The sequence below is a fragment of the Podarcis vaucheri genome (genome assembly GCF_965113315.1).
Source record: "Podarcis vaucheri genome assembly, chromosome: 15".
In the NCBI taxonomy this organism is placed as follows: Eukaryota; Metazoa; Chordata; class Lepidosauria; order Squamata; family Lacertidae; genus Podarcis; species Podarcis vaucheri.
In genome coordinates this window covers 32,159,383-32,182,650 of record NC_138753.1, presented here as the reverse complement: position 1 = coordinate 32,182,650, position 23,268 = coordinate 32,159,383, and the positions used below count along the sequence as shown (strand labels likewise).

General features: G+C 43.9%; 1 protein-coding gene across 2 annotated transcripts in view; it reads left to right on the top strand.

The window, feature by feature from the left end:
• ST3GAL4 (ST3 beta-galactoside alpha-2,3-sialyltransferase 4) overlaps positions 1-23,268 on the top strand; it is a 173,505-nt gene that overhangs the window by 63,650 nt on the left and 86,587 nt on the right. For both annotated transcript variants that reach the window (XM_082200621.1, XM_082200620.1), the window contains one exon: positions 19,594-19,758. The gene's annotated coding sequence lies outside the window, so the exon portion shown is untranslated. The remainder of the gene's footprint in view (positions 1-19,593; positions 19,759-23,268) is intronic.

Sequence of the window (23,268 nt, the reverse complement as noted above, 5' to 3'; positions counted from 1 at the left end):
GATCTTTGCCATTCCTTAAAAATTTTCACTCCTCTTAATACTGGGATCATCTGGAATAGGAATATCATTTTTGGCAACACGTTCATTTTGATCATTTCTATTCTACCCCAAAAAGAGTCTCATGTTCTATGGACTGAGCTATCCCTGGCTGCTGTATATGCTGACTGAGGCTAATGGGAGTTGTCGTTCACTAACATTGGGAGGACAACGACACAGGTTTCTTGTGGAGACTGTAGTGTAAACTTCCTTGTAGTGTCATGAAAATATTCTCCATCCATACCTTGTTATCCTTGTTTTTCACTCTCCATTGGCTGTGCCCACCACCCACAACTTCAATTTCGATTGCAAGTTCCTTGGCAAAGCCTGGGACTCTCTCTTTTTTTTAAAAAAAAAAAAACATTTTTGTTACGTAGGCTATAACTAAGTTATACCCAGAGTAAATTGGAATTAATAGACTGAACCTGAGTATGACTAGAATTGAAGACAACCCTGTGTACATCGATGGCATTATGTTATCAATAATACAACTATAACTTTCCGTAATACTATGGCTTCAGAACTCAACATATGCCAGAAAAATATTCTGAATGCCACCAGACTAATAAGGACTGTACGGTAGAAAGATCTGCTCCAGAATTTGGTATAGGCCTGGTGCATGTTAGAAACTGAGTTATAAAACAGGATACAGTACTTGTTAAATAGGGACAATTGTTGTGTGTGTTGGCAACCTGTTCCTTCAGTCTTAGTCTAACCACTTTGATGGTTCTTTTTTTAAAAAAATCATTTTATAATATATATGAAGCAGAAAGAAAATGCATAACAACAGGTGGAGATAAAACCATTAAACCGTAAAATAAGTACGTTTACATATGGGAAAAGTAAAAAAATCCAGGTTATGAAAAATGGGGGGAAAGTGAGAATTAAAGTTTTCTTAACATCAGGAGTGGATATTAGTGCTATTTGATTGAAAAGTATAGTCCCAGATTTGTCAGGTTTGTGTCGATGGGTTTCTTGAAAATGATGGTCCTGCTGTATAATAATAAAGTCCAGGGGTCAGCAAACTTTTTTAGCAGGGGGCTGGTTCACTGTCCCTTAGACCTTGTGGGGGGCCAGACTATATTTTTTGGGGGAAAGAACGAATTCCTATGCCCCACAAATAACCCAGAGATGCATTTTAAATAAAAGGACACATTCCACTCATGTAAAAACATGCTGATTCCTGGACCGTTCGAGGGCCGGATTTAGAAGGCTATTGGGCTGGATCTGGCCCCCAGGCCTTAGTTTGCCTATCCATGTTCTAGTCCTTCTTGGTGCTGAATCTATTGCAGTCAAAACCAGGGCCACTTTCCAACAAGAACATATTTATATTGATATGACAACCTGGATAGCTCAGTTGGTTAGAGCGCTGTGCTGATAACACCAAGGTCACAGGTTTGATCCCCATATGGGACAGCTGCATATTCCTGCAACTCAACAGTTTTATGATTGTGTTAAATAGTTACTACACTGACCGTGCAGCAGGGTCCATAGCTGTACTACTCTCCAGATCAATCCATCCCTCATCCAGTTCAGCAACTTAACTTCTATGGAAAGTGAAAAAGAACCTTTGAAATGTGAGGCAAAGCCATTAAAAGCCCGATCGCTTTTCTCAAAAATCATTAATGCATTTGAAAAGATGCTTTATCTCTGCCTCCCTTTCCCCCCAAAAGGCTAAGGACAAAGGCTGCCTTTTGCATCAGGGGACCGGGCCGCACATCCAAGGGAGGAAATGTGACAAGCGTTCTCTGTTCAGCATTCCGAGACTTCTGCATTTTGCAGCCTGCCCTGAAAGCTCCAGAACTGCTAGTTTGGTCAGGCCTATGTGGGGCAGGGTGATTCTGTGCACTGCCTAATGAGGGATGCCAGCTTCCTTTGTGCCTCATCCAAAATGGATGACCTAAATGGAGCCGGGACACAATGGAGGATTCCTTTCGCCTCTCTCCCATTCTTTTCATGGCTGGGCTACCAAGTGAACTGATGGGCAAGAATTGGTTGGTGCCAACTCCCCTTGGAGGCTATACTATGATTAGGACCCTCTCCCCTCTCTCCTTTAACAATTAATAGCAATAATAAACAAAACTGCTCCAGGGGAAAAAAATTCAGGTCATAATACTCTGCAACAAAATATGACTTAACATAAAATCACAATGTTTCTGCTTTAAAAACCCCTCAATACCTGCTTGAAGTTGCTTTTGAGGGAGATAACTTTTATTGGAAAAAAACATATAAAGGGTAACCAGTTTTCTCAGAATTTTTTTTCCATATTCACTTGCAGTTCTTGCTCTTAGGTAATATGTTATTTATGCCATTACAGCCAAATCTCAAAGTTTATTAAGCCGCACATTCCAAGCTATGTAACTTCCCAGTTTTGAGCAATTAACATTCTTGCTGCTGTTAATAGACACAATGTAAGTTCTTTATGTTCTTTCCTTAGGATATGCGATTTATAGATCAGCAATATCAACACTGTATCTAAAGGAACTTTACATTTCAATATTTTTGTTACTTTTCTAATAATCCTCTTCCAGTATTTTTGTACATAACTACAGGTACATGTCTACCAAATAGGATAATTTGCTCCATTCTTCTCTTCAATATGCTCCATTCTTCTCTTTAACAATCTTACATGGCTTCTTTTCATAAGGAACATTAAAAAACAAAACAAAAAAACCCTACAATGAATGGGAGGAACTGCTAGCCCTACTCAGAGTAGACCCATTTAAAGTAATAGGCGTGGCTAACTTAGTTTCATTAATTTCCGTGTGTCTACCATGAGAATAAGTGAGTTGGATAAAACTTGGCATCAATTTCCAGCTGTTCTTAAGGAAGGGTGCTTTAAGATGGTAAATCCTCACCATCAGTTATGAGAGCCTTCTGGTTTTTTTGTCCTAGTACAGTGGTACCCTGGTTCTCAAACTTAATCTGTTCCAGAAGTCGGTTTGACTCCCGAAACCATTCAAAAACCAAGGCATGGCTTCTGATTGGCTGCAGGAGCTTCCTGCACTCAAGTGGAAGCCGCTTCGGACATTTGGCTTCCAAAAAATGTTCGAAAACCAGAACACTTACTTCCGGGTTTGTGGTGTTCTGTAGCCAATTTGTTCGTCAACTAAACCACTGGAGAAACAAGGCTCCACTGTAAACTAGCATCCTTCTAATACTTATTACTTTTGGGAAAGCGTGCCACAATTCCAAAGTATAAGATTGTGTCATTCCCCACTCTCATGGAGAAAGCCAGTGTGGTGTAGTGATTTGAGGGTTGAACTAGAGAGATCCAGTGTCAGAGGCGGTTTTCTAGGGTAGCACAACCGATGCGGTTGCACTGGCCACTACACTGCAAGGGGCGCTGAAACAATGCTGTAGAAATGGAGTACAAGCGCTGAATTTTAGTGTCGCGCCATGTGCTGCTGAAATTTGAGAGCTCAAATTCCGCCACTGCCAGTGTCAAAAACTGCTTGTCCACAAAGTTCAGTGTGGGGGCTTGAGCTAGTCCCTATCATCTAGTGTGAGGTGCCTGACGGGGGTTGCTGGGATAAAAACTGGGGTGGGGAAAAAGAGAGAGATGCCACCCTAAACTCCTTGAATGAAGAACAGGCTATAAAAGTAACAATTGGTAAAGATTGGTGTAAAACATTTGCAGATCCCCTTGCTTTGGTAATACAGTCATACCTCGGGTTACGGACACTTCAGGTTGTGTTTTTTCAGGTTGCAGACTGCTGAAACCTGGAAGTACCAGAATGGATTACTTCCAGGTTTCAGCGGCCGCACATGCGCAGAAGCGCTAAACCACGCTTTGTGCATGCGCAGAAGCACAAAATCACAACTCGCGCATGCGCAGACGTGGGTTGCGAATGCTGCAGGTTGCGAATGTGAATCCCGCATGGATCACGTTCGGAACCCAAGAATCCACTGTAGATGTGCTCCAGGCCAGGGATGGGGAACTTGCCTCCCTCCAGATGTTATTGGGACTACAACTCGCATTAGGCCTGCCCCATTAGCATTGCTCCTGCCACAGCCACCTATTGGCTCTGCCATGCGCCGTAGGTTGGCCAACCACAATCTCAGCAGTCATTAGATCATGCAAGTGCCGAGCATTGGCCACGCTCCCAAGAGAAGGGCACATCTGGCAGTCCAGGTGCTGTGCAATTAAACAAGGATCAAAAGGGTCAGAGGCCGATGGTGTGTTTGCAGGTACGCTGATGGCCAGAGTCTGGAAAAGATGAGGCAAGGGATTCTGCCTGGCTGTTGAAACAAGATAAATTGGTCAGACTTGGCAGCTGATTTGGATGCAAATGCATGTCTCTATTGGTCCGTGGGCTCAGTCAACACAGGCTAATACTGCAGCGTAGAGGGTATTTTTTGATCCGCGTATCCTAAACTGCCTAGTTTACTGAGCGACCAATGCTAGAAACTAGTTGGCAGAATGCCTGGTTCTAGAACCCCGTCAGGGTTTATTAGTAATGTCTTACATTTGGCGTTGCTGTGGGTTAAACCACAGAGCCTAGGACTTGTCGATCAGAAGGTCGGTGGTTTGAATCCCCGCAATGGGGTGAGCTCCCGTTGTTCGGTCCCTGCTCCTGCCAACCTAGCAGTTTGAAAGCACATCAAAGTGCAAGTAGATAAATAGGTACCGCTCCAGCGGGAAGGTAAACGGCGTTTCCGTGCGCTGCTCTGGTTCGCCAGAAGCGGCTTAGTCATGCTGGCCACATGACCCGGAAGCTGTACGCCGGCTCCCTTGGCCAGTAAAGCGAGATGAGCGCTGCAACCCCAGAGTTGTTCACAACTGGACCTAATGGTCAGGGTCCCCTTACCTTACCCTTACATTTGGTTGCTTCCTGCAAGGACAGATTTATTTAAACCTGTTTGTGACAACATAAGAGCCTGTTGAATCAGACTAATAGCCCATCTAGTCCAGCATGCTTATCTCACGGTGGTCAACCAGATGGCAGTGGAAACTCTCAAGCATGACCTATACACAAGAGCACTTTCTGCTCCTGCAATTTCCAGGGGATCCCTGGAATATTATGCTTCATTGGATATCCCTGAGTTCTGGTGTTAATGAGAGAGGGAGAAGAACCTTTCTCTGTCCACAGGTGACAATAATGGAATCATTTCTTGACTATGGTAAAAGGTAATGGTAAAAGACCCCTGGATGGTTACGTCCAGTTAACCTTGACTATAGGGAGTAAAACTTGACTATAGGGTACAGCGCTCATCTCACATCAGGCTGAGGGAGCCAGCATTTGTCCGCAGACAGCTTTCCAGATCATCTGGCGCAATGGGACACCGTGACGAGTGCCAGAATGCACGGAAACACTGTTTACCTTCCCACCGGAGTGGTACCTATTTATCTATTCAGACTGGTATGCTTTCGAACTGCTAGGTTGGCAGGAGCTGGGACAGAGCAACAGCCTGTCGTGCAGATTTGAACTGCCAACTTTCTGAATGGCAACCCCAAGAGGCTCGATGGTTGCCTAAGTATAAACCGCAGGTAGCTGATGGGGTGCCCCCCCCCAGGTGTCATTGCTGGACTACAGTTCCCATCATCTGACAGTTGGCCATGCTGCCTGGGACTCATGGGAACTGTAGTCCAGCAATTCCTGAGGGCACCATGTGGGCAAGCCCTGCCTAGGACGACAGTAGTGCCCTGTCCCAGCCCCCTTGCACCTGTTTATATTTTACTCCATCCTTGTGAATAATACAGAAGTCACAAGCTTATCACCTGCATCAGACAAGAGAGCCCAGAGGACAAGATTAATGGGTGTACCCAGGGGAGAACAATTGCCTTTATTATCCCAACAAAAAGCCTGTTTTCAGAGGGAGGAAACAAAACTGCCAAATCACATTTGAGGGAAAATCCTTTCTGGCTTCTGTGTGGGCTAATTCTGGAGCATTATATGAAGATCCCTTCATTAGCATTTGAATCTCAGTTTTAAAAACAAACCAGAGGCAGCCTAAAAAAATCTGAAGTTTACTTGGGCTTTGAATTCCTTGCCTCAGAGATGTGGAATAGAGGTGGTCTGAGCAGAAGCAGGCTAGCTCTGCGGCTTTGGCGCAGCTTCAGACATTGGAAAGGCTTCTGGGGTTTGTTTATTTACCTAATTGGCGGAATTTTGGTAACCTCCAAGCTCTCTCTAATGCCAGGCAGAGAGGGTTAGATGCAGGCATAGTTGTGACAGACAGCTCTAGCTTCCAATCAGGGAATGACATTTATCAACAGCCTTTATTTCTAAGCACAATGTTTTGGGAAGGGGAAGTAGAAAATCTTGTGACTCTTTAGTGCAAATTGAGTAGAAAATAAAATGTGTTCATAAGTGTTAAAGCTTCAGAGACTTTTAAATGCATACATTGCCCACACAACATATGGGAAGGACATTAACTGTTTTAGAAGGAAGGAAGGCTCAACATTTAACTGCACCTATTTGTCTGAGTTCTTCATTCCCTCTGAAAGGGCTGTGATGCCTGTAAATTTCACTGAAATCTTCCACACACACAAAAGTGTAGGTGTTTGTTTTCCCATTGCAGTCAGTGGGGAAGACATTCAGTGCTTTGGAAAAGAAGGCAAAGCAACCCTCTGCCTTGAATCTGAGACCATATACTATAAAAAGAAACTGGTGCCTGGAAGGAATTTGCATCACTTGTTGCTCCAAGCAATGCTGGAGTCTCCTCATCTTTTGAAACCCCCTTCACCTTCCCACAGATTTTAATTTCATGGGAACATTGTCCAATGTTCTCTCTCTCTCTCTCTCTCTCTCTCTCTCTCTCTCTCTCTCCAGTGGTACCTCAAGTTAACGTTTCCAATGTGCTGTACAGTGGCACCTTAGGTTAAGTACTTAATTCGTTCCGGAGGTCTGTTCTTAACCTGAAACTGTTCTTAACCTGAAGCACCACTTTAGCTAATGGGGCCTCCCGCTGCTGCCGCGCCGCCACCGCACGATTTTTGTTCTCATCCTGAAGCAAAGATCTTAACCTGAAGCACTATTTCTGGGTTAGCGGAGTCTGTAACCTGAAGCGTATGTAACCCGAGGTACCACTGTATTTTAAAAAATAACGTAATTCTTGAATGCAAATAATATTATTTCCAGGCACACCCTTCATTAAAGTTCAAGGGCTTTAATGATCATGAAGGACTGGTGATTCAGTGGGGGAGCATCTTCAAAAAGTCCTAGGTTCAATTTGCAGCACCCCTCCTCATGATCTGGAAATGCCCCCCATCTGGGTTTCAGAGAGAGCAACAGCCAGTCAGAGTAAACTGTGCTGAGCTAGACAGAACAATGGTCTGATGCAGTATAAGGTAGCTGTCTAGGATGCTGTGCTCCTAGCGTTATTTTGTTCATCGAGATTCGCACAGCTGACTTTGGGCTGCAGGCTGTTAGCTAGAAGACAGTTGTAGTTCCTGGAACAAACATGGCAAAACGGATTGTAAGATAGGATGGAGGCTTTATATTCCCAGCTTTTACAGGCCTTGGGGTAAAGGAATCCCACTGCTGTTTCTCACATGGGAGCTGCACAGATTTGCCGTACCAGTGAAGAATAATCGTACGAAGTTTACAATCGTGCTGGTAGGCGCAGCATTGCAAGCTCTGGAGAGGATTCACAACCACTTGCTATGCCTTCTCTGTGAAACTTGTTTGATATTCCATCTCATGGCTGCGAAGAAAGAGTTTAAAATGCATGGGCAGTGTCTGAAAAGGATTCAGAAACCAGTGTAAGGCAGAGCAGTGCTCTCCTCCCCAGCAACCTGAATACAGAGCTTCTGATCTCTTTGCAATTTGTAATTCTCCTAACACAGCTTCGTTTCCGTGTTGTTTGCTACCCTCCTGGCCCTTTCCATTGGCAATCCAACCTCAGTTCACCTCCCTCCCATTCAACTCTTGTCAACAATACCTTCTTAATTTTTCTTGTAAACTTCCAATCTTTTTGTAGAATAATACATGCAGAAGGGGGAAATAATACAGACAAGTGTACTTCATTTGCATGCTTTGATTCTAAGTGGGGATTGAGGGTACTTTGATCTAGAAGTGGGATTTGATTATTATTTATCTGTTTGTTTGTTTGTTGATTGACTGGCCGTGTGCAAGTTAACTGCAATGCGTTCTGGTCTTTGTTCAGATTGCTTTTCTGAAGGCTGTTGACAAACCTAAAACTATAAAGCAGCATATCTCATGCTGTGCAGCTTGCATAACTAATAAGTAATAAAGGAATGATTGCAATAAACTGTTGCAGTTTTGTTTATGATTTTGAGATTACAGCCAGTGTCAGTGGTCATTTGAATTGCCCTCCCTTTTTCTTCTAAATAACCTCTACTTCTGGGATTTAGCCACAAAGTCTTGTTGTGACATCCTTAAAGACTTACAGATTTATTGTGGAGGAAGTATGGACTACAGCCAACTTCATCAGATGTTTGTTGTTTATTCTCAGTTGATAGATGCATATGTGTTCATAAGGAAATATGCATATCCTTCCCTAAAACCATCTTGGGTGCTAGATCAGCAGACGATGTCCTCTTGGTTGTTCTATCGCCTTCAGAAACTTGAGGGGGTGGCTTGGGAGAGGGAATTTTCTGTGGCAGCCCCTAAGTTGTGGAACTCTCTTCCCACAGAGGTGTGCCTGTATAGGGAAGCTTTTTAAGGTTTAGTGTTTTGCTATGTTTTTATATACAAATAATAAATTATTAGTATTAGTATTTGAGATGAAAATTTAGGACCCCCCCTATTTTGTAATTTTAAGTTGTTTTAAACTGTTTTTAATATTGTGTGATATTGTGTTTCAACATTTATGTTGTGTTTTAATTGTTGCAACCCATCGTGGGACCTTAGGGTGAAGGGCAGGTAACCGCCACCACCATCACCACCACAATATCATCAATAAGTTTGAGTTTGAGTGGTTCACAAAAGCTTACACTGCAATAAAATTCATCTTAAACTGCTACAAGACTGTTGGTTTTGCTGCAAGGGACTAACAAGGCTACCTCTATGGAAATAGGTATATAACAGCAATAACAAACAAATCACAATTAGTAAAACCTCATAACTACATATCCTAGTATTCTGCTCATGAAACTCAAATGTACTGCATGAATTGGTCACATGCAGAGCCTGGTTTGTATTGCTTCCCCCTGTCTCATGTTGTTGTTATTAAGGCATTTATACACGGGTGAATTCATATATAATTTCCAAGCATTTGTAATAATTCCACACGGTCACATTTTGGGGGGAAACTGTCTTTCTCAAAAATTTTGGAACACTTTCTCTGGTGTGTGTAGATATTCCCCCACAGATCTAACTGGCAATAAGCTTGAGAAGTATGCAGTTGTTGTTGTTTTAAATGAAGGTAGAGTTCAAATGGTTATAAAGAGAGGCAAAATACTCTGGGGAAGGAGGAAAAAACCAACCGCGAACCCACCCCTATCATGGATATCGTAATTTGGTAAGAAGAAACCATCCATTTAAGAAAGAAATCTACCGTATTTTTTGCTCTATAAGACTCACTTTTTCCCTCCTAAAAAGTAAGGGGAAATGTGTGTGCATCTTATGGAGCGAATGCAGGCTGCGCAGCTATCCCAGAAGCCAGAACAGCAAGAGGGATTGCTGCTTTCGCTGCACAGCGGTCGTTCTTGTTGTTCTGGCTTCTGAGATTCGGAATATTTTTTCTCTTTTTTTCCTCCTCCAAAAACTAGGTGCATCTTATGGTCTGGTGCGTCTTATAGAGCGAAAAATACGGTAATCTTTAAAATGTAGCTTAAAATCTGCTTTCTAACATCTCAAGTAAAAGTACGATTAAGAAAAGGTAAAGAATTTCCAGGTCTCAATTAACACTTGCATTGTCCTTAAAATGCCAGACTGAGCTCAGTCCAGAGCATTTGTCTTGCAAGATTTTCTGCAGCCATTGACATGAATGTTGTGTGTGTCTTGGCTTGCATCCGTACATCATGTTGAGCAACTATCTGAACCCATGTGTTGAGCAGTGCACCTGTTCCCCTGCTTGTGGCACGCTGTGTAATTCCATAGGTAGATCTGTGCTGGTGGATGCTCGCAATGGGCGTTGGACTGGATGACAATCTTTTACTGTGTGTAGTCAGTGGTCTGTGCAGCAGTCTTCCCCAACCTGGTGCTCCCTACATGTTTTGGACAATAACACCCATAATCTCTTTACCATTGGCCAGGCTGGCTATGGCTGATGGGATATGTAGCCCAAGCATCTGGAGGGCACAAGCTTGGGGATGGCCGGCCTAGGAATTTAGACAGGATCCTCATGTTATGGAGTCCTTGTTTTCTTCCCTGTAAGCCTTCTTAACTGTTTCTGACACTCTCCTCCCTGTATGTACTCCTGTTTCATAAGAAAACTTGCTATCTTCCTCAAAGGGCAATCTGCCAGCCTTGCCAGCATCTGGCATCTCTCAAAAAGTTGTCAGAAAGTTGCTATAACAACCGTTGCCTGATTGGTGGAAGTATATTGTATTTTGTGTGTTTGTGTTTGTGATTTATAACTGGCAATACACCAGTCTTTGCTAAACTGCAGAGTTAACTGTCATGCATTTTTAAAGGTGCTTCCTTGTGATGATGTAATGCTGTTTGGTCCTAATGCACTTGAATTGCCTTTCGACACTCAGAATCTGAAGTAAAAGAACAGATTTCTCCATTTGTCTGATATTTATGTGAAGTGGCTCCCATAATCTGTGGTAATGTGTACAAAAACAGAAGGCAATACTTAATGTGTGTTACAATGTCTTAAGAGGCTCTTAACTTAGTTTTCTTCCCCTATGCTGCACTTGAGAAGCAATAGCTTTTAAAAAATGTTTTTAAAAATTCATGCTGGCATAAGCAATACCTATAAATATGTTGGCTTGCCAGCAAGCCATTCATCTAAATATTCTGGTGTGTTGCAGGGTAAACAACCAGATATTCTAATTTTACTAAAATGCAAATAGTTTGAAATGTGTATGTTGTAGGTTAGGTTTGTGTTTATGGGGAAGAAACCACATACTTACTGCTTTAGTTTTATATTAAGTTTTTAAAAATATAAAATGGTAGAAAATCCTGTGTGTGTGTGTGTGTGTGTGTGTGTTATTTCTGTTCCCAGACTTTGGTACTAGGGAAGTTGAGCCAGAATTAGAAAAGGCTTTACAAAGAAAACTAAGTGTTTTTCTTTGAATTGCCCATGCTGCTCTGTTTCTGCATTACTCAGAATATATTATGTTTATTGTGGAACTCAATGGCATGTTGCAGAATATACTTGCAGAACACACACACAACCCATTCCGTAGGAGCCGTTACATAATTCACCCTCCTTTAAGAGCCTCATTTCTGAAAATAAGCGAGGGCTCTGTGCGTCATGTGAATTTTGTTGTCCTTTCCCCCCACCCTGCATAATTCTTGAGATGAAGTTGTCTTCAAAACGGACCTTCTCCTCTGAACTGCAACCCTGTCTGCAGTTTGCTCAAGCAGGTGAGAGCTGGAGTCATGTGCCTGCACGGGTTTCACTATGAATGCACACATTGCCTTCATGAAATGCCTCTTGCTCTGTTGAAAGCACCAGCATCCAATTGTATCCTCACTCCAGAGAGAATTTTAGCCTCATTAAAGAATTCTATAATTCATGTTTTTTAAACAACAACAATAAAGCTTCCTTTGTTGCCAGTGACTTTGATCTAACCAATCCTTGCATTTTTAGAGGATTATCTTGGCCACATCCTGGTTCCTTTCTGCTTTAGGGAATAACCTTATGCTCTTGCCTCTTGTTTACTGGACCAGCTGATGTGTTAAGTACCAAATGGTCCCGTCTCTCCCCCGCCCCCTTGGCCTTCTGCCTGGCTCAGTGCTGTGGCCTTGTCTTGAACTCATAAGTAGAAATAAAGTTTGCCGTTCTCTCTTTGGGTTTATTTTATCCTTAATTGTGGCAATGAATGTGTCAGCTCCGCAGCTATAGGCATTTTTTCTTTTTAATGTGACTTATGTCATCTTGCTCTTCTGAGGCTCAGGGAAGGTTACGGTATGAAAAGCATACAGTAAAATATTAATTAAAAGTGAAGCAAAGCAAAACACACAAGCTAATCAATGTGATGGATGGTGACTTTCCTGCACTTCTGAGCTCTTGGTTTCTGCATGTGCTTCTTAACTCTCTGACCTTCTGCAAGCCTCTTTACGTCACAGTGGCTTTTTCTGATGTCACAACAGGTCTCTACAAACAGAGAGGTTGTGTCTTCCCTCGGTTTGCCATTGACTTTGCTTTTTTGTTGTGGACAGAGCAGCTTCTCTGCTTAGAACAAGTAGTAATGGGATTTGGAAAAGGTTAGAATTTTCTGAAGTCAGTGGCGTAGCATGGGGGTGGACACAGGGTCAGTTGCCCTGGGCGCAAAATTGCTAGGGGGCACAAAACAGCTGGCGATGCCTCGGTATAGCTACATGCTTCCATTGCTGGGCTCCATTGAAAGTGGCTTCTCCATGAGAACCAGGAAGTGACCTCTTCAGAAAATGGAACGACTCTTCTTTTCTTATCTCTGCAGCTGCAATCTCCTGGGTGATGTGGACACTATTACACAGTTGAATGTGCATGTGTACTCCATCCATTTCCCTCTCTCCAACTCCCCCTCCACTCGGCCCCAGGCACTGGCAACCCATGCTATGCCACTGCCTGAATTCCTTGAATGCTATGCAAGTATTGCTCAGACTTTTGTATGACGTCTTTTGGGATTCTGTAGGAACATAGGACTATAATGTTTGGCAGTTTTTCTATGTTTTTGGTGTTCTTATTTTTATCTGTAAGCCTCCTTGATTCTTTATCAAGGAAAAGAGCAGGATATAAATAAATATATAAGATGACAATGACAAGAAGCTGCCTTATACTGAATCAAACCTTTGGTCCATCTAGGTCACAGTTGTCTATGCTGACTAGAAGGAGTTATTCAGGGTTTGGGGCAGGCAGGAGTCTCTTCCAACTCTGCCTGGAGATGTTGGGCAAGATGCTCTGCAACAGAGTTACGTCCTTTCCCCATTGTAAGTAAGCAAGGTAGATAAGGAAATGTAGCCAACTTGCTCGAGAGGAGCTTTGAGACATCTATGGAGCTTGAAAGTTGTATTCACTTAGTATAAAGTTGTATTCACTGAGTATAAAGTTGTATTCACTGAGAGCCAGTGTGGTGTAGTGGTTAAGAGCGGTAGACTCATAATCTGGGGAACCGGGTTCGCATCTCTGCTCCTCCACATGCAGCTGCTGGGTGACCTTGGGCCATTCACGCTACTCTGAAGTCTCTCAGCCCCACTCACCTCACAGAGTGTTTGTTGTGGGGGAGGAAGGGAAAGGAGAATGTTATCCACTTTGAGACTCCTTTGGGTAGTGATAAAGCGGGATATCAAATCCAAACTACTACTACTACTACTCTTCTTCTTCTTCTTCTTCTTCTTCTTCTTCTTCTTCTTCTTCAAGAGCTTTTCCAGATCCTTATCCCATATTTCCAGGCACATCTTGTTTTTGTTTTAAACATATTTTTTATTAAAGATTTCTTAGTTTACAAAAGTATGTGCAATGTCTCTTTTTTCAAGTTACGTTTTCTACAGATCAGGTTCATTTGTTGAGACATTAGTGTTACATTAGGAAGAAAGGGGGGGAGAGGTGGAGGGGGCCATGGTGAGTTGGGGTAGAGTCCGGGTGGCAATGTTTTTATTTTACTTAACGTATGTGTGGGGTTTTGTGTCAGCGTCGCTTGTGTGGGTTCTCTTTACTATTCGCTTGTGTTCCTTTGGTGGTGAGAGAGGTTGGGGTTGGCCTAGGATGTGGTTGTTTGTTTGTGATTGGCTGTGGTGAACTTTGTTATCATGTGTGAGTGGGGTGGGTGGATGTTTTTGAATCAGGTTAGCCCTATTGATTTGTATGCTGTTGGTGGATTCTTGTCGTCGTCTTGTCAGGCTGTGCATGTGATAAAAGGGAGCCATACCGGGGTGAAGGTGCCTTCTTCCATTTGTCCCCGTGTCAGTTTCAGTTTATTGGTTATTTTTTCTAATAAGGTTGTTCCCCATGCTATTTGGTACCATTGGTCCATGCTTACTCCACAACTTGTTAAAAAAGGAATGGAAAAAAGAGCATTGCTGTTGATTCGTGAGGGGCTAGAAACTTTAAGAAAATTTGAGATCCACAGTAATACTAATGTTGTGCCCATGACATCACAAGACAAAGCACTCTGGCAGTGGCCAGACGACCTTTTAGTATTCATACATGGAACTTTTACCTACCTTGTTATAATTTATTTCCTCTGCTATTTATGCAAGTTGCTCCATAAAGGACAAATGGGTTACTTTGAAGTTTTTGCTTGAGTAACTGCCTAGAAAATTAAAAGGAATTATGTACAACCAACTGCAGTATCATTTCGTGGAGGTAATTTGACAGGAGAAAGTTTCACACTGTTTAATAATAAGTAGCACCTGCACTGGAGTTGGGAGTTTGTATTTAACTGACTGAAAGTAACCACTGACGTATGGGAAGTTATTTCCCAAGATAAAGGTAAAGGTACCCCTGCCCGAACGGGCCAGTCTTGACAGACTCTGGGGTTTGTGCGCCCATCTCACTCAAGAGGCGGGGGCCAGCGCTGTCCGGAGACACTTCCGGGTCACGTGGCCAGCGTGACAAAGCTGCATCTGGCGAGCCAGCGCAGCACACGGAACGCCGTTTACCTTCCCGCTGGTAAGCGGTACCTATTTATCTACTTGCACCCGGGGGTGCTTTCGAACTGCTAGGTTGGCAGGCGCTGGGACCGAGCAGCGGGAGCGCACCCCGCCGCGGGGATTCGAACCGCCGGCCTTTCGATCGGCAAGCCCTAGGCGCTGAGGCTTTTACCCACAGCGCCACCCGCGTCCCTAGGTATTCCCAAGATACATAGCTGTAATTATATTCATGCTGGGAGTCCCATTATTTTGCATCAGCCCGTGGTTTTCAGCAGGTGGAATATACCCAAAACTTCTTCCTGGTTTTTGTAGACATCAAAGGATCAGACAAATGCCAGGTCCCAGAACAAAAGTGCTGTATATTACAGTACTCGCTGTCTTTCCATTGGTGCTGAGTGAGTCAGAGCCCTCTAATAAGGTAGCTCTTATTAGATATCTCTGGTAAGAAGGAACAGATGGATCTTGCTCAGGGCATTTGATCTGGCAAGGGACTATTGCATGAGTGGAACTGCTGGGAAACAGCTTAATTGTTATGGTAAAACGTTTCCAATGTGCTGTACAGTGGTACCTCGGGTTAAGTACTTAATTCATTCCGGAGGTCCGTTCTTAACCTGAAACTGTTCTTAACTTGAAGCACCACTTTAGCTAATGGGGCCTCCCGCTGCTGCCGCGCCACCACCGCACGATTTCTGTTCTCATCCTGAAGCAAAGTTCTTAACCCAAGGTACTATTTCTGGGTTAGCGGAGTCTGTAACCTGAAGCATATGTAACCCAAGGTACCACTGTATTGTTTTGTCCCTTTGGAAATCTGATAAATTCTTTCTCGGCTTGTGAAGCATGTTGGGATGTGGACATGGAGCAAAATGTGAACTACAGTGGTACCTCAGGTTAAGAACTTAATTCGTTCTGGAGGTCTGTTCTTAACCTGAAACTGTCCTTAACCTGAAGCACCACTTTAGCTAATGGGGCCTTCTGCTGCCGTGCAATTTCTGTTCTCATCCTGAGGTAAAGTTCTTAACCTGAGGTACTGTTTCTGGGCTAGCAGAGTCTGTAACCTGAAGCATCTGTAACCTGAAGCGTCTGTAACCCGAGGTACCACTGTATACTGTGCACCATGAACAATGCTCTCAAGTGACATCAGTTACAGGGACAGAAGCTATTTTATTCTGAAATAAATTAATATTTTATATCCTGACATTAGTGTGCTTGTGTAGACACATGTTGGATCACGGATACACACGGAGTGAATACAGCAAAAAAACAAAGGGGGGGGGATCTGATAATTGTGGATTAGTTTAATGCAGCGACATCAACTCAGATAGACAGAAAGTCTGATGGCTGGAACCCAAATCCCGTGAACCGAGTTAAGTCAAAGAAATAAAGAACTGTGTGTATTGCATGGTGACTGCAGGCACACAATGTGCCTGCATAGTTCTGCATAGATACCCACAAGGTCTCCTCACCCTACTTTTTCTCATATTGAAAGAAGGCTTGACCCACTGGATGCTGGTCCATTCGGGCAAGTGGGATACTTCCCTACCAACCTGTCTGCCTCCATCTGTCTGCCTTCTTACTTACAGCCAGTCCAGGCCATGGCAGCAGAAAAGCTGAGGATGGGGACAAGACTAGTTAACCCTGCCTGCTGTTGGCTTGGCCACTGCCTACTGCTTGGGCTCCCTGTGTTCTGCTCCAACAGTCTTGATGGGCACCGGCTACCACTGGCTTGAAAGAAGCACTTGCTGCGGTCAGTTGGGTGTGGGGTGGTGTCCACGACAATTTCTCTGGTTTGTGAATGTGCTGCAGCGCTTAAGATAATGTTTGTAAGTGCATTAACTGATCTAGAAGTTCTAGCCTTTAGTTCTTCCTCCACCACCACCTTGGATGCAGTTCTGAAAAACTCAATAAAACAGAATGCTGGAGAGCGGTGTGAGTGTACAGAAGGTTGCACTGATCCTAAATGTATCGCGGAAGTGCATTCAAGGGACTGTCAAGTTTGAAGCCACAACGAAAACCATGTGGCTGAGAGCCACAATGACTTCCCCCCACTTTTCACTCCCCACCAGCCCTGCTTCTTTCCTCCAGTTCTTGCTGCTGTTTTGCATTTCCCCCCCATCCTCTTTCAACAAGGATTCACCACTTCTTTCCAGTACTGGGCAGCTATCTGCCTAACTCTTATTTCACCTATCTCACCCATTATAAGACCCACAACTGCTCTTTGTCCCTGCACCTCCTCCTTAAAATGCAGTGATGCTTAAGGAGTGCATAGTGCTTTATCATGTTCAGTTACATGCATTTTCTAGCTGTAGACCTTACAAAAACTTTTATGAGATAAACCAGTATTACTAGCCACACTCCCCTTCATTGCAAGGTGTTGTGCTCTGTGGCGCAGCAAGGCTCAAAGAGGGTGTAGGGCAAGGCGAGATTCACAAGGAAAGGTGAAAGAAGGTTCAGGGGGGATAACAAGGCAAAGTGAAGCAAGGCAGAGTTCACGCTGAATGCAAGGCAGAGATCAGGGTGGCAGGAAGGCAAGGATCAGGCTGTGTTCCAGGGGACACAGAGCTCTAAAGTTGCCCCAGCAAGGAACAAGCTGAAACTGATCCCTGCAAAGCAGATGTTCTGCCACTAAGCTTATGGCCCTTCCCTAGTTTGAGCTTGAGACTTCCAGATGTGTAGCTCAGTCTCTATGCCACTGCACTGTGCCCTGTGTCAGCTTTAGCTGGGTATAAAGCATATCTTTAAAGCAATTTGCCCCTCAAAGATTCTTGGGAACTGTAGTTTACTCCTAGCCTTGCTGCTAGTCCCATTGTGCAACCCAGCCTTTCCCAACCACGTGCCCGCCAGATGTTTTGAACTGCAGCATTCATCACTGATGGATGTTGACCTCCAAAACAGACCAGGAGGCAGCAGGCAGCTGTTGTAACCCATGAATTCAGAAGACTTAGGTTTGCTTTGACTGCACTGGAACTAACTGGAGGTTGCAGTTTGGACTCAAGGTTGAGAAAGTCTGTAAACCGAGATATGCTTTCTTTGGTTTGCTTTGACTTGGCCTTGTAATTATATGGAATGTTTTTAAAAAGCCCGTTCCAGGTTCCAGGTCTCACAGCTGCATTCCCTCCCTTTTAACATATCTAAATGAATCAGGCCTGTCCGCCTTGGAAAACATGGATTGTAAATGTCAGTGTCAGTCTTATCCTTGCACTGCTTCTCAGAAGATAGAGCTTGGCAGGATGTGTGCCTATGAGCAGATCTTGGTGTTCCAACAGTTTAGCTAATTCTATTGCAGATTGATAGGGGTGTTTATAGGTGGCCATTCATTTTGGACCATAAAGAAGGTTGATCGCCAAAGAATTGATGCTTTTGAATTATGGTGCTGGAGGAGACTCTTAAGAGACCCATGGACTGCAAGAAGATCAAACCTCTCCATTCTGAAGGAAATCAGCCCTGAGTGCTCACTAGAAGGACAGATCCCGAAGCTGAGGCTCCAATACTTTGGCCACCTCATGAGAAGAGAAGACTCCCTGGAAAAGACCCTGATGCTGGGAAAGATGGAGGGCACAAGGAGAAGGGGATGACAGAGGACGAGATGGCTGGACAGTGTTCTCGAAGCTACCAGCATGAGTTTGTCCAAACTGTGGGAGGCAGTGGAAGACAGGAGTGCCTGGCGTGCTCTGGTCCATGGGATCGGACCATGACTAAAAAACTAAACAACAACGACAACATTCATTTTGGATGGCTTCTGGAGTGGGGAAGAAGTGACAACAGTAAATACCTCTGAAAAAAAATTCTTTCCAACACCCTAAGTGCCTTGAGACTTTCTTTTGTCCCCTAAATACATTTGTGCTGCTGTTTGTGCTGACCAATGTAAAACTATGTTGAATGCAAAGCTGAATTACCGTATCTCCCTATTCCTCAATATTTATATATCTAGAAATATCATCCATGGTTTTGCTCCCTTGGTTGCCTGCAGCTGGTCTGTTGCAGATCTCTGTCCCCAGTGTTGTAAGGCTCACGACATATTCAGAACCTGAGTTAATTCAGGTTCAGAGTTTCAGTTTGCAGCCCGCTGCTCATCTCCCCATAGTTCATTCCTCATACATCTCTGCCCAAGACCTATACTCTGAGATTTTCCTGTTCACTCAAAGTCTCTGCCCTGTCACCATGGTCTGTATGCTGTCTCTGAAGCTGACTACCTGTGTGACGCAACCTCTTTTCCTCCTCAAAACTCAGCTCTTCTGTGGTATAAACCTCCAAGTTTCCATGTCCAGTTGTAACTTGGCCCATAGCTAAACTTAAGCACAGGCACAAAGGAAACAGCCACACATTGCTTCTTTGTTCATCCCATTTCTGCCTTCCTCCTCTCCTGGTGAAATTTGGATTGTAAGCTCCTTGGGGCATGGACTTTTCCTGTAGTACATACTGATGGCACTACACAAATTCTACCACTGTAGCTACTACCAATAATTGTAGTTAATAATAATAATGATTAGTTCACAAGACCATGGTGCATCTGTATGTGTGTGTGTGTAGATTTGTTAGTGTCTTCTCCAACCCTGGTGCTCACAATCCCTGACCATTAGGCATGCTGGCTGGGGATGATGGGAGTTGTAGCCGAACAACATGTGGAGGACACCAGGTTGAGGAAGGTGGCAGTGGGGAACCGTCCATTGGGTCACATTATTTAAAACGTTATTGAATGTGAGAAGAAAGATAACAGTAACAACAGACATAAAAATCCTGATTCCCCCTTCCGTCCACCCTTTTCCATGAGCATTATGACTATAATTTTCTTTCCTTAGCAGCAGTGCTGCTACTTATCACAGTGTTTTCAGGAAGCGTAACTGTAATCTTGTCATTTGCGCAGGCACGTTTTCCTTAATTTTTGTTATCTCTTTTCTTTCAGCTGGGCCTCAAAAGCTTGGTGTGGCCTTTCAGATATTTTCCAGGAAGGGAGGTGCATATTTCAAGAGGTCTTGAACTTCTGGGAAATGAGCCTGGAGGAAAGGGGAAGGGCCTGACGGCCACCACCCCTGGTGTAAAGCATTTCCTGAGGGATACGGCAAAACTGGTAAGTCCGGAAATAAGGATTGCATGTGAGACTGGCACACTAAAGGTTGTCTCCACTTCTTCAGTGGAGTTTCCTGTTCAGGGGAAGGGGTGGCAGCATAGCTGTCAACGTTTTCCCTTTTTTAAGGGAAATTCCCTTATTCCGAATAGGATTCCTCGCAAGAAAAGGGAAAAGTTGACAGCTATGGGTGGCAGCCATGTCCCAGGAGCACGGCCAGATTTACGTATAAGCTAAATAAGCTATAGCTTAGGGCCCCACTCTTGCCCCCCCCAAAAAAAAAATTAAAGGAAAAAAAGATGTACATTTTCAAAATATAAGATAAAAAACAATAATAAAACCTACATACAGTAACAGTTTTTTGTGTTGTGTAGGCTCCTGTGATGTAAGCAATGGGCCCCGCCTGCTAGCCTGCTCCCTAAAATATCACTGGTTTGCTCATTTCTCTATATAGGGTGCCTACATTCTGCATGTGCAAATGGCTTTAGATACCTATTAGGTCCATAAATTACCATATAGCATTTATTCAACACATAAAACAGCGAGAATTTGTTGTTGACAAAGGACAGCTGGACATATAAAGGGCCCCATTACCTTCAGTAGCTTAGGACCTCATCAAATGTAAATCCGGCCCTGGCCAGGACGCTTCCCTCTCCAGACCAGTGGAAGGGAGGTGATTCTGGAGGCAGGAAAATACACTCCTTTCCTGAAACATCCCTATATAGCACAGCGAATTGAGCTGCCCCCCCCCCTTTTTTTAACCTCATGACAACCCCCAAACCCTGTCCTTCTACAGGACGCTTACTGCAAGCTGTTAGGGGCTTGAGCAAGACAATTTGCTACCCTGGGCTCCTTTTGAGGAATGGCAGGATATAAATTTAACATACAAAAAAAAAGCAGTTTCTTTTATCCTTGTTCCCCCAACTTCACGTCTGCAGGGCTTTGCTACCTTTCTGTTTACGCTTTTTCAGAAGTGTTCACACCTTGGCAAGAGATAAATTAGAAACAGCTTAAGGAGGCCAGTTAGTGTAAAGCTGGTTTGAGAAGCAGCACCTCAAACAGTAGCATTTCATAACAAAGGGCATGATGTATTTGCATTTTTGTTATGTGATCATGGATTAAAAACCCAGTGAGTGTGCAGTACATTGGAGTGTGAGCACAGCCTAATTGTTCTTGCTGCCTTCTGCTATTTTACATTTATTTGCACTCCACACACTATGTAGTTATTCCTCCCTCCTCCATCCCTGCAGCTGAATGGACACACTCTTTTAGGTCTTTGGAAATCTTCTGGCATGTATGAGAACTTTAAATCTCTATTATCCTTTTGCCTAGTACATTCTGGGGGGGAGTAGGAGTCGAACTTGCCAACCACAACTTCAACCTTGGCGAATTCCTTTCTTTTTGCTCATCTTTTTGCTATTGTGTATATGTAAACGTTTAGCCTTGGTCAATGTGGAGTTGTGCCAATTTGTGGTGTTATATGCACAACATAAAAATAAAATAAAAAATTTGGGTGGGGAGGGGGTGTTGAGGAGAAGCAGATGACAGCAACTTTGAAGATGGTTATGAATCTTATTCCCTAGTAAAGCTTTGTTTTGAAATAGAGAGGCTTGGTAAATCTTTAGCTCCATGGAAGGAACAGGTGTCATAGTAGCTTTGTGGCAGAGTACCTCTTTTACATGCAGAAGGTATGAGGTCCAATCCTGGCAGCCCCAGTTAAGTGGATTAGGTACTGTAGAGGTTCTGAGAAATACCCCTGCCTCTGAGATAGAGATGGGCCTCCACCGGTCAGTATTTGGGCTAAAAGACCAGTTATTTGTGTCATGGACAAAGAAGGAAGGAAGAAACTAAACATTACACATTTATTTATTTTGTCTCTCCTCTCCTCGGCTGCAGCTGCATTCAGCTGCAGGGTGTATAGTGTATGCATTTGTGTGTGTGTGTGTGTATGTGTGTGATAATTATATTGCCCGTGATGTTCTTTAGCAGCTGAACAAACGCAAGAAATTGCCAGCAAAACAGCCTTGCTGGCTCAACCAGGATTCTGTAATACTGCATATCATAAAGCATGAGACAGATCCCACAAATCCCCCCCCCTTTTTTGAATTAGCAACACAGCTGGTGCAAACCTCTTGGTAGCAAGGAGGACTTTTCACCTGCAGGACTGTTTATTTTGAATGCATGCAATCCATGTAAAATAGTCGTCGCCAGCCTACTCAGACCTTGGGGCCCCTGGATAGTTCAGGAGTTGCTGCCTTCTTCCTCCTTCTTTCCCGTTTGTTTGTGGCCATGCTGTCAGGGCCTAATGGGAGTTGTTGTCCAAAACATCTGGAAGGCACCAGTCGTGAGTTCCACCCCAGCTGGACAAAGGCCAACGATGAAGAATTAAGTTACAGTGGTACGTCTGGTTAAGAACTTAATTCGTTCCGGAGGTCCGTTCTTAACCTGAAACTGTTCTTAACCTGAGGTACCACTTTAGCTAATGGGGCCTCCCACTGCTGCCAAAATTCTGTTCTCATCCTGAAGCAAAGTTAGGTACTACTTCCAGGTTAGCAGAGTCTGTAACCTGAAGCATTTGTAACCCAAAGCGTTTGTAACCCAAGGTACCACTGTATATCTATTGTACAATTTGTAAAGGATAGATCTGGGCTCACCCAACTTTTTGAGGCTGGGGGCACACTTGGAAATCTGAGACATGCCACACAAAACACCCCTTTCATTGAAGAAAACTGTTGATGTTCATATCCTGCCCACAACAAACAAAGCAGAGACCAAAAGAAGTCGGCACACCTCACCCTGAAGAAACAGGAAAACCCTGTTTGCAAAAAAAAAAAAACAAAACAAAAAAAGAAGAAAACCCCAACAACCTCATTAAAACTAAATAAATGATGGGAGGGACTGGGGACCTTGGAAAGCACCAAGGGGATATGAGGGCACCATGTTGCAGTGTCAAGAAGCTCATGGTTGGATAGGGCTTAAGAGTACTCAAAGTGGTGTTCAGAGCCAGTTCAGTCTGCCAATATCTAGTCCAGGGGTCTGCAACCTGCGGCTCCGGAGCCGCATGTGGCTCTTTTACATCTTTGCTGCGGCTCCGGGGCGGATACTAGCGAGGGGAGGAGGCGCATTGTGCGCCCCGACACTCCTCACTGTGGCGGACGCTGTACTGGCTGTGACGTCGCATGGGGGCGGTGCGTGCGTTAGTCACGCACCATCCCGACGTCACCTTCCGGCCCGCTGTCAGATCGTGGCTCTGGAGATATATTTGTTTTAAATGTTGCAATGGTTTTGCGGCTCCCAGTTGTTGTTTTTTCTTTGGAAACGGGTCCAAGTGGCTCTTTTTGTCTTAAAGGTTGCAGACCCCTGATCTAGTCAAACATTGAGCAATTTCTTTTGAAATAGGACGCTTTCGTTTGTGGATGTACTTGTTTACTTGATTCCTTCATGCCTGTGGGTCTGTTTGGTTTGGGCCATGCGGGGCTATTGATAAGGGACATTACCGTATTTTTCGTTCTA